Source organism: Mobula hypostoma, chromosome 16, assembly GCF_963921235.1.
Source record: "Mobula hypostoma chromosome 16, sMobHyp1.1, whole genome shotgun sequence".
In the NCBI taxonomy this organism is placed as follows: Eukaryota; Metazoa; Chordata; class Chondrichthyes; order Myliobatiformes; family Myliobatidae; genus Mobula; species Mobula hypostoma.
In genome coordinates this window covers 68,058,942-68,076,604 of record NC_086112.1, presented here as the reverse complement: position 1 = coordinate 68,076,604, position 17,663 = coordinate 68,058,942, and the positions used below count along the sequence as shown (strand labels likewise).

At 44.4% G+C, this 17,663-nt stretch overlaps 1 protein-coding gene and 1 pseudogene across 2 annotated transcripts in view; both read right to left on the bottom strand.

Moving 5' to 3' along the window:
• mfhas1 (multifunctional ROCO family signaling regulator 1) overlaps window positions 1–17,663 on the bottom strand; it is a 102,514-nt gene that overhangs the window by 19,113 nt on the left and 65,738 nt on the right. The gene's annotated exons all lie outside the window — the stretch shown is intronic.
• Window positions 4,797–6,667, bottom strand: LOC134357466 (NF-kappa-B inhibitor alpha-like; annotated as a pseudogene).

The following is a 17,663-nucleotide window of genomic DNA, read 5'->3' as shown; positions in this document are numbered from 1 at the left end:
ATCTACCAGTACTTGTCTCCAGTGGCTTTGATCACACGACGACAGCCTGCTCCACAAAAAACTGTGAATTGTAACAAGCCCAGGAGTTCCCTGGATCACACAAAGCTAGCGTTCTTCAGGACAGTCTGCAAAGTGGTTTTTCGATAAGTCAAATGGACAATTTTGCCCAAAAACAGTGCATGAAATAGTTCAGTCTCTCCTTCCCGATGTAATACTTCATTTTCAGTCAGTGTACATCACATTGATGCTGTTTTCTGTAGCTACCCGTGTTGTATCATCTTGTAAACACTAACTTTCATTTCTACCCCAACACTACCCACAATTAAACTAATGGAACACATGCTGTATCTGCTTGTTAATGAAAACTGTGAAACACTTTTAATATGATTAAAGCATTCAATCCAGAATGTAAGCAATCAAATAATGTTTTATTATTTTAGTGAAACAGTGTGGCCCTCCCACCCGTGACCTCTGACAACCCTGATTTACCCCAACCTAATCACGGGACAATTTTACATGACCAATTAGTCGACCCAGTAAGTCTATGGATGGTGGGAGGAAACTGGAGCACTCCAGGAGATTCCACACACTCTACGGGGAGGATGTACAGAGACTCCCTACAGACGGCGCCAGAAATGAACTCCAAAATCCAACGCCCCGAGCTGTAACAGCATCGTGCTAACCGCTACGTCACATGCTATCCTTACACAACCTTCTTTGCTGTCTATGTACTTGTACCTGTAGGCTCCACTGTTCTACAATGGTCCTCCGGGCTTTGCCTTTCACTGGATACGGCTTGCCCAACTTCCCAAAATAAGTAACTTTGCAATTGTTTTGAGTTAAATTCCATTTGCTGTCCACTTTCTGACTTGGTCTAGATCCTATCGTAACCTTACAAAATGTTCTTCACTGTCACCTACACCATCAGTTTGGAAACTTAATTACTGTGTCAACTACAGTCTCATAGTGATTATTAATATAGATGATGAACAACAGTGAACACATTCAGTCCATTCAGTACACCATCGGTCACTGTCAATTGTTTTCTAAAGAGCACTCCTTCACTACAATCCTCTGCCTCCTATATCAAGCCAATTTTTATTCCAATTCGCTAGTTCACCCTGAATGATCTAACTTTCCAAACTACCTATCATAAGGTACCCTGTCAAAAGTCTTGCTAAAATCCATGTACTGTCTTGTCAAGCCTTTTGGTCACCACTTCGAAGAACTCAAATTTGAGAGACACAATTCCCATACAAACAAAGCCATGATGATTATGACTCGTTATTCCTTGCCTCACTCAATGTAGACAGATCCTATCACTCAGAATCCCCTTCAGTAACGTTCCCACCAGTTGTGCCTTGGCTTGTCCTTGCAGTCGTTCTTAAATAAAGGCACAACATTAGCCACCTTCTGGTCTTCCAGTGCCTCACCCATGGTTAAGTGACATACAAAGATCTCTGGCAGAGCCCCAGCTATTTCCTCCCTTGCTTCTCACAAATATCTTGGGATAAATCTGGTCAAACTCTGGTGACTTATTCATTCTTACGCACTTCGGGATTACCAACATCTCCTGTTTCATCACATTGGTGTGATTCAAGACATCACTATCCTCTTCCCTGACCTCTTCATAGTAAATACTTTATTTCAGTATTCACCAGTGAGAGGGACATTGTTGAATGTGAGAACAGTGCAAGATGGTTGATATGCCAGTACATGTCAATGTTAACGAAGACGATGTGCTAATGTGCTGGAACTTTTGAAAAACATTATGACAGACAAGTCCCTTGAGCCACACAGAATACAGCCCAGGGTTATTACAGGGAGTGAGGGAAGAGATTGCTCTGCATTTGATGATGAATCTTTGCATCTTCGCCTGCCACAGGAGTAGTACCAGAAGATTGGATGGCAGCAAATATTGTACCTTTATTCAAGGAAGGTAATAGGGATAACTGTGGGAATTATAGATGATAAGAGGCACAGACAGAGTGGAAAGGACAATCCGAGGGGCCATAGTTTTAAGGGAGGTTAAGGGTGGGTATCAAAGGCAGTTGTTGGGTGCTGTTGTGTGTTTTTTACAGAGAGTGGTGGGTGTGTGGAACAGGCTGCCAGGGGTGGTGGGTAGAAGAGATTATATTAGGGACATTTAAGACACTCTTTAATAAGCAAATAGATGTCAGAAGAATGGAGGGACGGGTTAGATTGATCCTAGGGTAGGTTAATAGGTCAGTACAACATTGTAGGCTGAAAAGCCTGTACAATGTTCTAAATATAGACAATGCATTCATTTAAGAGCACACCCATTTCCCATGGCTCCTCATGAAACGACAATGATACTTATTGGGAACTATTCTAACCATTTTGATCTTAATATACTTAACAGAATCTCTTCAGGATCTTCTTTATCTTATCTGCTCAAGACATCTCACGCCCTCCACCCGCCCCCCCCACTTTTCCCACTAATGTACCTCATTCTCCACATGCCATTCACTTGATCCTACGTCCTTTTACCTGGCATATGGCTCCACTTCCCTGACCACAGCTTCAACCTTCCTTGTCGGCCAGGTTTCCCTAACGGTGCAGACTGAGCTTCATTTCAACAGAAACACGCTTCCCTGAACTCACTTTTAAAGCCTCCCATTTGCCAGGCATCTCTGCTTATAGCCTTTCCCCTCTCTCATGCAACCTGTTTCCAGTGTTTTCGGTTTCTGAACTTTACATTGTTGCTAAAACTAGCACCCAAATCTATGTATTCTGGTTCACTACTAACAGAAAGATCCAGCAGCAATTCTCTTTTTAACTGTGTATCAAAAAAAAACAAGTTACATATGTTGTAGTAACTAAATTCCCACTTCTCCTTATTTCTGAGAGTTTGTGGGAGCAGCTGAAATTTCTCTATTTTGTCTAAGCCTGATCGTTACATTGTTGATTTGCCTACAGAGTTCATACCTTCACTCATTTGATAGGGAATTTACTTTTCTGCTAACTACAGCCTTGTATCCCAGAACGAGTACAGCAACTTCAACTCCCTTCTTCTTTAGTCACCTGTATTATTCTCCACATATCCATGTCTCAGTTAACCTGATCCTCACCAGAAATCATTGCCCCCAGATCAGCGTTTGAAGAATGCACAAGTTTATTGTCCTGTTTGACAAGTTTGCCTGTATGCCAACTAGCACAGGTTTGGATAATAATCCTGAGACTTCGGTGTGTCAACTTTCCTTTCCAGTTACTACCTGTCCTGGCCATGTCCACCCTTTGTTGAAGCCTACTCTAATCTGTTGCGTTCTGTTCCTTTAAAGGTTTTTTTCTGGGGGGTGGGGTAATGAGTCGAATTGGACTAGTTATTTAAATTCTCTGGCTGCCCATTCTTTTACCTACAGCTTTTTAATATTTTTTTTTCTCAGCAGGCCGGACAGCATCTATGGAGAGGAATAAACAGTCAACATTTCGGGCCGGGACCCGAATCAGGACTGGAAAGGAGCGGGGGTGGGGTGGAAGAAACCAGAATAAGATTGGGGGTGGGTGGGGGGAGAAATTGGTCCATGCTTACAGAAGCACTGGAACCCAGGCCCTGGAGAAGCGGTCACGGAACATGGGAACAGTGGCCCCAATGTGCTGGAGAGAGAGAATGAAAGAGAATCAGTATCCAGTGGCTCAAATGCCAAACCTTCAAGGTCACCAAATAATTGAATAACAGGTTATCTGAGTTTTACTGTCCTGCCTACTGACGAAAGTCCACATGAAGATGACAAAGCCATCAGATTAAAAAAAGGTTAAAACTCACAAAAGAAATCAACATTTTTCTACAACCCATAATATTGTTTTCCTATGTTACCTTGATTCGAGAATGACTACAAAACATTAGTGTGTAATGTGCCTGTGGCTAGCTGCAGAGACTACCTGGCTGTCATGTCCAAAGGGGCCGCTGGCTATCAGAATTTGGTACAAGTACCGGGTTTCGTCATTTAATCAGCTAAAGGGTGCACATGAAACTGAAGACGATGGTTGGGGTGTCACAAAGGGCATTGTCTGTATGTTTGCATTGAGGTTGGCAAGAAAGCAGGGAGGTCAAAGTTGCAACTCTTGAGAAGTGTTACTGATTCCCCTTGAGGGAAACCAGAGACGTTCCTCAAGAGGAGTGTACAGCCATGGAGTTACTGAGTTCTAGAACTCAGCTACTGAGGGCTGGGATAAGGTTGCAATGGGGCAGACTGTTGGTCCCAGCACACCAGGATCAGGGGCACTGGAGCAATGCAGGGGAGCCCTGGTCCCCCATCCACCACTGGCCCTCCGTGGCTTCTCTGCACAACATGTGAAGGGAGTGTACCGCCCAGGCCCAAGGTGCAGCAGAACTAGATCGCTGATTCTCTCACATCCTTGTAGATTTCCATCTACAGGTCCAGAAGACATGCTGGCCAAGGTGAGACCAATCCAAATCCCAGTGAAGATCCACCATTGCGGCTTGGACCTGACAACTCTCAGCCTGGGTAGACTACCCACGTGCCTGATAACACAAGGGTTCAAGGTAGGAGGGCTGGGGAGAAGGAGTTCTGCATTCCCACCCAAAATCCCGCTTGTCAGTTCATACATATCCAATGTCCAGCAAAGGTGTGGAATGAGCTACTGTTGAAGGGTTGGGTAGGTGGGGAAAGACATCTTCAAGTGACAAGCTGGAACTGGCTGGGTTGTCCTTGCCTGCCAGCTTTCTGCACGTGTGTCCATTCAGCCCCTCACCAGTTTCAGCCAACCTCACTCCACACCCTGAGCCCCACTGACAGGAGGGAACGACCTGCTGTGCCTGGACGTACGTACATCTGTCCGTCCCCGTCTCCTCTTTTTTTGTTTTTTTTTTCTCTCTCTCTCTCTCACTCACTCACTCACACAGAGTTGGATTGAGAAGGTCCACGATATTGTTCAGTGGAGAGAGTGGCCTCCTATCTGAAGGTCATCGTAATCCAAAGGCACATCACAGTCCGATTGGATATCGCAGTCCGAGGGTTCGTACAGTGGCATCAGCAAGGAGTCGGTCAGCTTGAGCAGCCGGTTCTGGATCTCCAGGTCTGGCCGGCCAGCGGTGAGGTGGAAGGCCGTGCAACTGTTGTACCTCAGTCGGTTCACGTCCGCTCCGCCTTCGATGAGGAGCTGCATCACGTCGCGGCGCTGGAACTTGACTGCCAAGTGCAAGGGGGTTCTCCCACTGTTCGGTTCCTGAGTGTTAATGTTGCCTCCTGACACCAGTCATTGAAAGTGGGCATGCAGGTACAGCAGGCGGTGAAAAAGGCGAATGGTATGCTGGCATTTATAGCGAGAGGATTCGAGTACAGGAGTAGGGAGGTACTACTGCAGTTGTACAAGGCCTTGGTGAGACCACACCTGGAGTATTGTGTGCAGTTTTGGTCCCCTAATCTGAGGAAAGACATCTTTGCCATAGAGGGAGTACAAAGAAGGTTCACCAGATTGATTCCTGGGATGGCAGGTCTTTCATATGAAGAAAGACTGGATGAACTGGGCTTGTACTCGTTGGAATTTAGAAGATTGAGGGGGCATCTTATTGAAACGTATAAGATCCTAAAGGGATTGGACAGGCTAGATGCGGGAAGTTTGTTCCCGATGTTGGGGAGGTCCAGAACGAGGGGTCACAGTTTGAGGATAGAGGGGAAGCCTTTTAGGACCGAGATTAGGAAAAACTTCTTCACACAGAGAGTGGTGAATCTGTGGAATTCTCTGCCACAGCAAACTGTTGAGGCCAGTTCATTAGCTATGTTTAAAAGGAAGTTAGATATGGCCCTTGTGGCTACAGGGGTCAGGGGGTATGGAGGGAAGGCTGGGTTCTGAGTTGGATGATCAGCCATGATCATAATAAATGGCGGTGCAGGCTCGAAGGGCCGAATGGCCTACTCCTGCACCTACTTTCTATGTTTCTATAACGTCCCCCCATCACCGCAATGTGCAGACACGTGTAGCCATTGTAATTGCGCTTTTCTAGGTCTTGGCGCTGGCGCCTGGTTCTGGTCAGGGTTGGATCAAGGAGTGAGTCCATGCACTCCAGGTTTTCCTGCTCACAGGCCAGGTGCAGGGCTGTGTTGCCCTGGTTGTCTGTGCACTCCAGGTCGGCACCAGCTCCCTGGTCACCACCGGCAGACACACGATAACTGACAAGTGTAGCGGACACTGTTGGGGCGAGTTGCGGAGGTCAACGACAGACGTGTTAGACCTCACGAGGAAGATGGCAATATCTGGGTAATTGTGCAGAATGGCCAGGTGAAGGAACGTATCATCGTCCTCGCTCCTGAACTGTGTCCAGTTGTGGGACGGTGCCGGCTCCTCCCCGCTGTCACAGTTGACACTGAGGTTGTCCACTTGCTCGGTAACGCTGCTCACGCTGCCCTCCAGCATGGAGTCAATGCCGCTGTCCAGTCGCTCGGCCTCCAGTCCGGTTTTGGTGTCCAGTCCCTTGCCCTGCTTATGAACTCGACTTCTGTCAAACTCACGGGGCTGCCTGAACTTGATGGAGAGTTTGGCCATTGTAGCAAAAGACGATGTTTACCACCACAAGTAGCTCTGGCTCTATGTGCAAAGCTCCTGAACACTTTGCTAAAATGAGCACCTACAGCTTTAAAATGTCCCTTAGTTCTGTCATTCTCTTCCTCAGCACCTCATTCTTTAAAATCCCAGCAGGTTATATTCCACTCAGTCCCCATATTCTGTTATTCCTCTTGTCTAACTCCACTCTCCTCACTCTTGAGATGTACCATCTCTCCTAGTCTAATCCCACATTCCAGATTCCATTTCACATCTTAAATATTTCTCATTGACTAATCCCATCCTCCTCTTCATTGTCGTTACTGCTTATTATTCCTTGCTTTCAAACTGCCTTGTCTTATTCTTTATTATTCTCCCTGTCGATAACAATTGGTGCCACAGAAAACCAGTTTAACTACCTTGAATGCAAACAAAGATTTTTAACTTCTTTAATTCCTCTTTTGGAGACATCTAAAATATATCAATTCCTACCACAGCCTCAGCATCTAGTAGAAACTCTTATTTACTTCATTGAAACCTCAAAGTCTCAACTTTAACTTGATGTTCAAATGAGAAACTTGTCTCTTTTCCTAACTCCTTATCCCAGCAATTTAATGCACATTTTGGAGGATGCTAACACTGTGCATTTGTGACATGTGGAAGAATTATATGGCATAAATGCTCTTTATTAATGTATCCAAATACTTTGATTCTGAAATCAAACCCAAATCCCTCTTCAATACATCAATTAACTGAATACTTCTGATCCAGGAGTCCTTTGTTAGTAAGGGGATGACTCACGCCGGCCAGCCACACAGCTCGAGACTGTGGAATGCGACTTCATACACAGACATACCCTGCACCTTCTCAAGGGGTAATCGAGTGGAAAAAATAAAGTGATACACAGCTAACAGCACTTCCCCACACTGTGCATGAAACTTAATTAAAGCGCACCAAACTTAAAAATACACCCAAGTTCCCTTATCGTCTAGGGACAGAGAAATGGGCTTCACATATTGTACTGTGTCAATTGCGGCAGTCATACCAGGTGCTGTGTCTTTATACTTCAGTCTATTTATTTATTTACTGAGATACAGTGCAGAATAGAGTGTGAAGAGAAAGACACTTGCCACATGAACCAATCAGTGTGGAGCCGGCCCTCCTGGCCCTTCGAGCCTCGCCACCCAGCAGCCCCCGACATAACCCTAGCACTGATTACAGGACAATTTACAAAGACCAGTTAACCTACCAGCCGGTACACCTTTGGTAGGAAACCCCACACAGTCACGGGGAGACCGTACAAACTCCTTACAGGGAGCAGCGAGAATTGAACCCGAGTCGCTGGTACCGGAAAACGTTGCGCTAACGAGAAGAGAAGTTGGCGGCACGACGCAGCTCACAGCAGCCACTCCGGTGGTGATGTCTGTTATTTGTTAAGTAGGGTGCTGTGCACAATCCCGATTTGATGGAGACGGACGTGAGAAGCACAGAACAACATCTGGTGAAACTTCTGAAATGCCTGCTTCGCTGCCACTGCTACTGTGCGATCCGAAATCTCCGGAGGGGAACGCCCCGAGTCCTCGGCTTTGCTTGTTGCTCGGCGGCCGGGATCGGGGTCGAAGTGCTCGGCAGAGATGGTGCTCGGTGTCGGAGGGCTAGTTGGAGACTCGAAGTTTTCGGACGGACTCAGAGTCGGCTGCTTCCAGGGTGCTGCACCGCTAAGTTTGCGGCGCTGGAGGTTCATGGCAGGGAGAGTTTTTTGTCCTTCTACCGTCCGCGTGAGATGATGGAGCTATCGGGACTTTGAGACTTTTTTTTACCGTGCCCATGGTCTGCTCTTTATCAAATTACAGTATTGCTTTGCACTGTTGTAACTATAAGTTATAATTATGTGGTTTTTGTCAGTTTTAGTCTTGGTTTGTCTTGTGCTTCTGTGATATCATTCTGGAGGAACATTGTATCATTTCTTAATGCATGCATTACTAAGTGACAATAAACGAGGACTGAGTGTCCTCATAATCTAATCTAATCTAACCACTACACTACCGGGCCGCCCCAAATTTCTACAGTCAAAGGTCTGACCTTTCCCAACTATATTTGCAGATGCTTTGCACGTTAACCCCCGTTATGGCATGACTCTTGATGAATTTCCCTGCAGTGATGGAAGGGTGGAGCAGGGAGCATAAAGAGACGGTACACAAACCCTGGCTAACCGGTCTGTGCTCACAGGGACTTGAAAATATCTGTTGAGTTCAGATCAAGCTGGGTACCAGAAAAATGTTGCCCTCACCTTGGGTCGCATCAGGCTGCCTCTCTAAATCTGTGCACAGAGGCTTTGGATATTTTTTTAAAAAATGAGTCTGCTTACCTGGCCTCAGTCCCATTGGGAGCAGTCTGTATGTGTTGGATTAGGAATTCTTAGGCTTGCATTGGGTATGGATTAGCCGTGACTGAGTTAAAACATAGTTTGGTTTGTGTAATGATCAATTGTAAACTGTGCTTAAATTAACAGCGCATTCACTTGAAAATCTAAGGCCAGCATGAGATTCAAAACTTCCATTCTCCAGGTCAAGGAAATTCAATTGTGCAAAGTGTCAATAAATGTGTTAATTATTGACAGATTGCAATCGTATGCTGGTTCAGTTGCAAACTGCCAACTATCTGCTATTCATCGTTCAGCATGCCTCAGACTGCTTTCTCTAACGTCAGTCCAAACTCACCATTCCAGACTCTTCGACAAACACACATAGCTACATACCCACGCAACTCACTTTACCTTGGGGCTCCTTGTAATTTTGGCAGGATGATGCCAGACAGATTCCTCCTAGGCCACGTGGCTCCCCATCCTTGCTGATCAGTAGCAAATTATTTGTGCTGTGGCTCCGAGGGCAACACTAAGTTTTCTTTTCTAGTTCTTTGTTGGAAGCACTGGAAAATCTCAACCTTTACTCCCGACAGCAAACCTTCAATTTTTGTGGTGGAATATGACTGCCCTTAAAATGAAAGTTCATTAAGACCCCCTTTCCTTATAAACCCCAAATTCTCCAGAGTATTAGGTTTTGTAACCTAAACAAATTGAAGGAAAAACAAGTAGTCCAGAGATACAAGTCTAACTCCATCTTTTACTTTAAGTGCAGCGCACACTCATCATGTTGCAGTATCGTGACATGTGTAATTCACATATTTTTACAGACAACCTATAATGAGTTATTTCAATGAACAAGAATGCTTAACCAAACAACATGTGTAGAATATTATTCAAATATAAAATACACAACACAGAATAGGCAGCAGCCATGTTTGTTTAAACATGGAATCGATATACTCTGTTACTGGCCCTGTCTTTACAAGTTTTGGTGCAGAAAGGGTATTCAAGGCTTAGTTTCTCTAGCAATACCACACTCTAGTCATTAACTGGCAGATCAGTAACACATGTTTTCCCTCAAAAGAATCCCATAAAATTCTGAACACCATCCGATCACCCCTTGGCTTCAGTAAGACGAATTTCTCAATCTGTTCCTGTAACTAAAACCTATGAAAAAGACTGGTCATACAAGACCGACCATAAGGTACAGGAGCAGAATTAGGTCATTTGACCCATCCAGACTACTCCACCATTTCATCATGGCTGATCCATTTTCCCTCTCAGCCCCAATCTCCTGCCTTCACCTTGTATCCCTTCATGCCCCGACTAATCAAGAATCTATCAACCTCTGCCTTAAATATACCCAATGACTTGATCTCCACAGCCGCCCATGGCAATGAATTCCACAGATTTACCACTTGAGTAAAGAAATTCCTCCTCACCTCTGTTCTAAAAGGATAACCCGCCATTCTGAGTCTGTGTCCTCTGAGCCCAGAGCCATCAAACACTCCTCATATGACAAAGTCTTTCAATTCTGGAATCATAATCCTGAACCTCTTTTGAATCCTCTCCAATATCAGCACATCCTTTCTTAGATAAAGGGCCCAAACTGATCAAAGTACTCTAAGTGAGGCCTCACCAGTGCTTTGTAAGTCTCAGCATTACATCCTTGCTTTTATATTCTTGTCCTCTTAAAATGAATGTTAACATTGCATTTGCCTTCCTCACCACCAACCTAACCTGGAAATTTACTTCAAGGCATCCTGCATGAGGCTAAGTTCCCCTATCTTTCCCATGACTTCGTCAGTCTTTCTAAAGTAAGATGTTGAATGTTAAACTGGTTGTGGCCTAAATAGGAAGCCCTGTTACATCAGAACAGGGGTTCCCTACCTTTTTTATGTCATGGACCCCTACCATTAACTGTAGGGTCCGTGGACCCCGGGTTAGGAACCACTGCACTAGAACACATCAGAAAAGAATCAAGCACGAGGACTGATGATAGGATCAGCGATGTCCACTGTAATTCATGTAAGTCAAAAGATAACACAAAGCCATAATTTCAGCAAGCAGCTTAGAGCATGTAATAAACCTCAAGGACAACTAAAATCTATCTTTCTGAACTCAAATACATATCCGGGATTATTTCTTCATTAAGATGAAAGTGAACAGAAAGGAGAAAATGAGAACTGGGTTCTCTGTAGAAAAGTTGGTTTGCCCTGGCTGGAAGAGAGCATGTGAATCATTTCGGAAAGCATGGATCGACTCATGACAAAGGACTCAGCTGAGCATGGAATAGGTTAGGAATTTTGCACTGGGGTAGGGGGCTGGGCTCGTCTTCACAAGGACTATAGAAATCCTGTTTTTATAAACCTAAATGTGAGAGGTCTCAATCTGTTCGTAGTTTAGAAGTTAATGAAATGACTACAGTATTGTCAGACTACTGGCTGGCCTTTGAGAAACCAGTGAGGAAAGCCTCAAAGTCGGCTACATGCATCATAATCCACAACTGGAATCAGTCATGCATCAAAAAACAATAATTTGGCTTTCACAGAAGAGGATGAAACAACTGGAACAAATCAAATCCTGATGACAGAATGTCTTAATATAAAATTTCAAAATAACCTTCGCCCACATAAGACACTTGACATAGCGTTTGATGAAATGGTACAAAGATAATGATTTCGGGTAGAAGATTGATCAACTTAAATTCCTTCTAACAAACTGTAGAAAATGCACAGCTCTATAGCTTTTGTAATCATGTAAAAGAGAGTTCAGAAAAACTGACATCACTCCTGTTAAAATGATATAATGAATCTTACCATCTTAACTGGAAACACTAGGAATAAACCCAAGTGCTTTTTCCGTAGGTTTTGCCTGGACTGCTGAGTTCCTCCAGCATTTTGTGTGTATTGCAGGAATAAACCCAATTGGATTCAGGTTGCCAAACTGCAGTGATTTTTCACATTGATGGTCCCAAGTTGCTTCAAGGTCAAGAAGCATTTTTTTTTGCCGTCGAATTATTGAATGTTTGATAGGCAAACAAATCAGTGAACGGGCACATTGTAGGATCCCATAAAAAGCAAAGGTTCATTTTAATGAGGGGATAAACGGGGTCACAATTTATGGGTGGTACGATGGCACAGCTGGGAAAGCTGCTGTCTCACGGCTCCACCATACCGGATTCAATCCTAACCCATGATGCTCCCTGCCTGACGTTTGCACAGTCTCCTTGTGACTGCACGTTTTCCTTTAGGTGTTCCCGCACCTGCTCTCCCTAAGGTGAGCAGGTTGCCCAGTGAATTGTCTGTGAGTGGTAGAATCTGGGAGGGTCTGAAAGGAATATAGAGCAAATACAATGGAACAGTGTAAATGGATGCCTGGTGGTCAGCACGACAGATTGAGAAGCGCTCCAGCAAAGTCACTTCTTGCTCACCGAGCAACACTTTAGGAACTTCCATGCTATCGCTCCCTTTTATCTGGAATCAATGTATTACTATTCATGTAGCAAAAACAAAAAACTTTTAATCTTCCACTGTTTTGCCTCCAGTAGTGTCCTTGGGATTAACCTTTGGAAAGTCCAGAGCAATCATTGACTGTTGACAACCCAGTGGAACCAACACAGCCTTATTTTCATCATCTCAGACTGTTAAAAACTCGACTTTTCCCTGTGCTAAAACTAATTGTTGGTGATACAGAGTGGAGAGCGGTGTTCAGAACATAGAGCTGGAGCTAAATGAAAGACAACCAAATACAAATACCAGAATCTGGAGCAAAATAATAAAAACCACAGGACACAGGAGTAGAATTGGGCCATTTGGCCCATTGGGTCTGCTCCACCATTCCATCTTGGCTGATTTATTATCCCTCCCAACCCCACTCTCCTACTTTCTCCCCATAATCTTTGATGCCCTGACTAATCAAGAAACTATCATCTCCACTTTAAATATACTCAATGGCCTGGCCTCCACAGCTGTCTATGGCAAAGAATTCCAGACTCATCACCCTCTGGCTAAATTCTCATCTGAGTTTTCAATGGACACCCCTCTATTCTGAGATTGTGCCCTCTGGTCCTAGACTCACCCACTACAGAAAACATCCTCTCCACATATATCTATGCCCTTCAATATTTGAAAGGTCTCAATCCCGGAATCATTCTTGTGAACCTCCTCTGGACCCTCTCCAATGCCAGCACAACTTTTCTTAGATAAGGGGCCCAAAACTGCTCACAATACTCCCACTGCAGTCTGGCTAATGCCTTACAAAGCCTCAGCATCACATCCTTGCTCTAATGTTCTAGCCCTCTCAAAATAAACGCTAACATTGCTTCTGCCTTCCTCACGGACTCAACCTGCAAGTTAACCTTTAGGGAATTCTGCACAAGGACTCCCATGTCCCTGTGCACCTCTGATTTGCGAATTTTCTCCCCATTTAGAAAATAGTCTACACCTTTATTCCTTCTACCAAAGCACATGACAATATACTTCCCATTCTCCTAATCTGTCCAAGCCCTTGAGGAAGCGACTCCCTGCTTCCTCACCATTACTGCTCCTCCACCTACCTTTGCATTATCTGCAAACCTGGCCACAAAACCATCAATTCCATCATCCAACTCATTGACATGTAACGTGAAAAGAAGTGATCCCAACACAGACCCCTGTGGCAGCCAACTATAAAAAGCCCCCTTTATTCCAACTCTTTGCCTCTTGCTAATCAGTCAATCTTCTATTCATGCTTGTATCATTCCTGTGAAGCAGCCTCATGTGCTGCACCTTGTCAAAGGCCTTCTCAAAATTAAGTAAACAGCGCCAACAACAGATGCTTCTTTGTCCACCTTGCTTGTTATTTCCTCAAAGAAAATGAAACCATGTTGACATCGGCCTACTTTATCAAGAGCCTCCAAAGACTCCGAAAACTCATCCTTAATAATGAACTCCCAACATCTTCCCAACCACTGAGGTCAGACTAACTGGTCAATGGTTTCCTTTCTTCTGCCTCTCTCCCTTCTTAAAGAGTGGAGTTATATTTGTAATTTTCCAGTCCTCTACAACTATTCCAGAATCTACTGATTCTTGAAAGATCATTATTAATGCCTCCACAATCTCTTTAGCTACCTCTTTCAAAACCCTGAGGTGTAGTCCATCTGGTCCAGGTGATTTATCTATCTTCAGACTTTTCAGCTTCCTAAGCACCTTTTCCTCAGAAATAAGAACAACACTCACATCTGTCCCTTGACACACTCAAATTTCTGGCATACTGCTAGTGTCTGTCACAGTGAAGACCGACACAAAATACTTACTATGTTCATCCAGCATTTCTTGGCTACCCATTACTACCTCTCTAGTGCAATTTCCAGCGGTCTGTTATCCACTCTCTCGTCTCTTTAAATATCTGGAAAAAAAAACTTTCGGTATTCTCTTTGATATTATTGGCTAGCTGATTCTCATATTTCAACTCTTTTCTCCTTATGGTTTTTTTCAGTTGCCTTCTGCTAGTTTTTCTAATAAACTGCATGAAGTACTCAATGGATCAAGCAACATCCAAGGATCGAAGGAATGGTCAATCTCTTACACCGAGACCCTGCATCAGACACACTCGACCAAGAATGCTGACTATCTCTTTGCATCTGCAGATTCTGCCTGACACACCGAGTTCTTCCAGCAGTTTATTATTTAGAGATTAATGAGTTTGCACCTCCTCCGATCACCACCAACTGTGAAAACCAGCCGGGAGGCAGCCATGTTGTACTGTGTATTACGTTAAGCATAAAGAATCTTCTCAGCAGGGAGGTATCACACAATTCATGGAGAGGATAAATGACTAATTGTGCTTTCCGTCGAGTATCTCAATTTCCTGGTAACATTACATTCATTTATTATAAAGAGCATGAGCTTCAGGACCTTACAAATTCCAAAGTTGAACAGGCTAAGGGAAAGAATGATAACTGTTGAGAATGTTTTGATAGTGGAGATGGAAAAAGCACAAATTGTTTAAATGATAATCCACTAGAATCTCATTACTTCAGAAATAATATTTTGCTTCCTTACCATAAAAAGCGCTCTACTCACATCCTGTTTCTCCTGGGAATGTTGCCAAAAAATTCAAAGTATGCAAGAATCTTTTGGAACTTCTTTGTGCTTTCACTGTAAGCATACAGGACTTGGTTGCCTGCACGTCGGGATTTTGATTGATTATAGCAAATCGATAAATTCATATAAATGCAGTAGCTATAAAGGTGCAGCTAAAGATGATTCATTTTAAGCAAAAACCATGGTCAAGATTAAATTATTAACAGAAATACTCCACTATTTCCTTGGAACTAGATTTACAGATACTTTTAAAATCATGATTAGGTTGTCAACTTGGGGTTCAGTGTCCATCTGCAATTGCTCTCAAGAACATGGACTGGACTGTCCTTTGTACTGGTCTGATACAACTGTGTGTTGAAGTTAAAAGCGTAAAGTTCTGATATGAAAACAAAGTGGCCTGCTCTACTTTGGAAAAAACCGAACACAGCCTGGTGATTGCTTTCTGGAAGATCTGCTTTCAGTCTGTGTGAGTAACCCTGACCTTAGTCTGTTTCTCCCTTTGAATCACTGTACCACTCTGCCCAAAGTCTCCTGCATCGTTACACGAGACTTCATGTAAGCTCGAGGAACACTTCATTTTTTGCCTGGGCATGTTGTAATCTGCAGGGCTCAGTGGGGAGTTCTCCAACTTTCCTTTGAACTGTGAGAGGTATTGATAGGGAGACTGAGACCAGAACAACAGGTCACAAGTTTAGGGTGAAAGGTGAAATATTTAAGGGGTCTCTGAGGGGAAACTAATTCTCTCAGAGGATGGTGAGAGTGTGGAACGAGTTGCCAGCAAAAGAGGTGGATACAAGTTCATACTTTATACTTTATTGTCGCCAAACAATTGATACTAGAACGTACAATCATCACAGCGATATTTGATTCTGCGCTTCCCGCTCCCTGGATTACAAGTATTAAATATTAAAAATAGTAAAAATTAGTAAATATTAAAAATTTAAATTATAAATCATAAATAGAAAACTGGAAAGTAAGGTGGTGCAAAAAAACCGAGAGGCAGGTCCGGATATTTGGAGGGTACGGCCCAGATCCGGGTCAGGATCCGTTCACAGTTGGAAAGAAGCCGTTCCCAAATCTGGCCGTACAAGTCTTCAAACTCCTGATCCTTCTCCCGGAGGGAAGAGGGACGAAAAGTATGCTGGGTGGGTCGTGTCCTGGCAGCACTGCTCCGACAGCGTGCGGTGTAAAGTGAGTCCACGGACGGAAGATTGGTTTCTGTGATGTGCTGGGCTGTGTTCATGATCTCCTGCAGCTTCTTCCGGTCTTGGACAGGACAACTTCCATACCAGGTTGTGATGCACCCTAGAAGAATGCTTTCTACGGTGCATCTATAAAAATTAGTGAGGGTTTTAGGGGACAGGCCAAATTTCTTTAGTTTTCTCAGGAAGTAAAGGCGCTGGTGGGCCTTCTTGGCAGTGGACTCTGCTTGGTTGGACCAAGTCAGATCATTTGTGATATTGACCCCGAGGAGCTTAAAGCTATTGACCTGTTCCACTTGCGCACCACCGATGTAAATTGGGTCGTGCGGTCCGCTACTCCTTCTGAAGTCAACAACCAATTCCTTCATTTTGTTGACGTTGAGGGATAGGTTATTGTCTTCGCACCATGTCACCAGGTTCTTAATTTCCCCTCTGTACTCAAACTCATCATTACCCCAGATACGGCCTACAATTGTGTTATCAGCAAACTTATATATTGAGTTTGATGGAAACTTGGCTACACAATCATGGGTGTACAGTGAGTACAGCAGGGGGCTAAGTACATAGCCTTGTGGGGCACCGGTGCTCAGAGTGATTGTAGAGGAGAGCTTGTCCCCTATTTTTACAGCCTGGGTCCTGTCTGTGAGGAAGTTGAAGATCCAGCTGCAGATCTGAGTGCTAAGGCCCAGGTTCCGGAGCTTAGGAATCAGTTTATTTAGAATGATGTATTAAAGGCAGAGCTATAGTCAATGAAAAGGAGCCTTACGTATGCGTCTTTATTCTCCAGGTGTTCTAAGGAGGAATGTAGGGCCAGAGAGATGGCATCTGCTGTTGACCTGTTGCTCCAGTAGGCGAATTGCAAAGCGTCGAGGTTGACCGGTAGGCTGTGGTTGATGAGTGCCATATCCAATCTCTCGAAGCACTTCATAGCAATTGATGTCAGAGCCACAGGTTGATAGTCATTCAGGCATGCCACCTTGCTCTTCTTCGGCACTGGGATTATCGTTGCCTTCTTAAAACACGAGGGGATCTTAGACTGAAGCAAGGAGCAGTTGAAGATGTCAGCAAACACTCCAGCTAGCTCGCTTGCACAGGCCGGAGAACCCATCCCAGGACGCCATCTGGGCCCGCCGCCTTCCTTGGACTTATCTTCAGGAAGGCCCTTCTAACGTCCTCCTCGGTGACGATGAATCTCGATGCCACCAGGTCCGGTTCATCCGAAGGGAGCGGGATGCTCCTCTTCTGTTCGAATCTTGCGTAGAATACGTTAAGTTCGTCAGGAAGAGAAGCGCCACAGTTATTAATATTCCCAGCCTTTTCTTTGCGCCCAGTGATCTCATTTAGACCCTGCCATCGTCTACTGGCATCCCTCTGGTTAGATGGCATCCATCTCATTGCTACAGTTAAGAGAGGCTATCTATAAGTGTGGTGGGCTAGAGTCTGGGTGCAGGTAGATGGGACTAGGCAGAAAACCATGGACTAGAT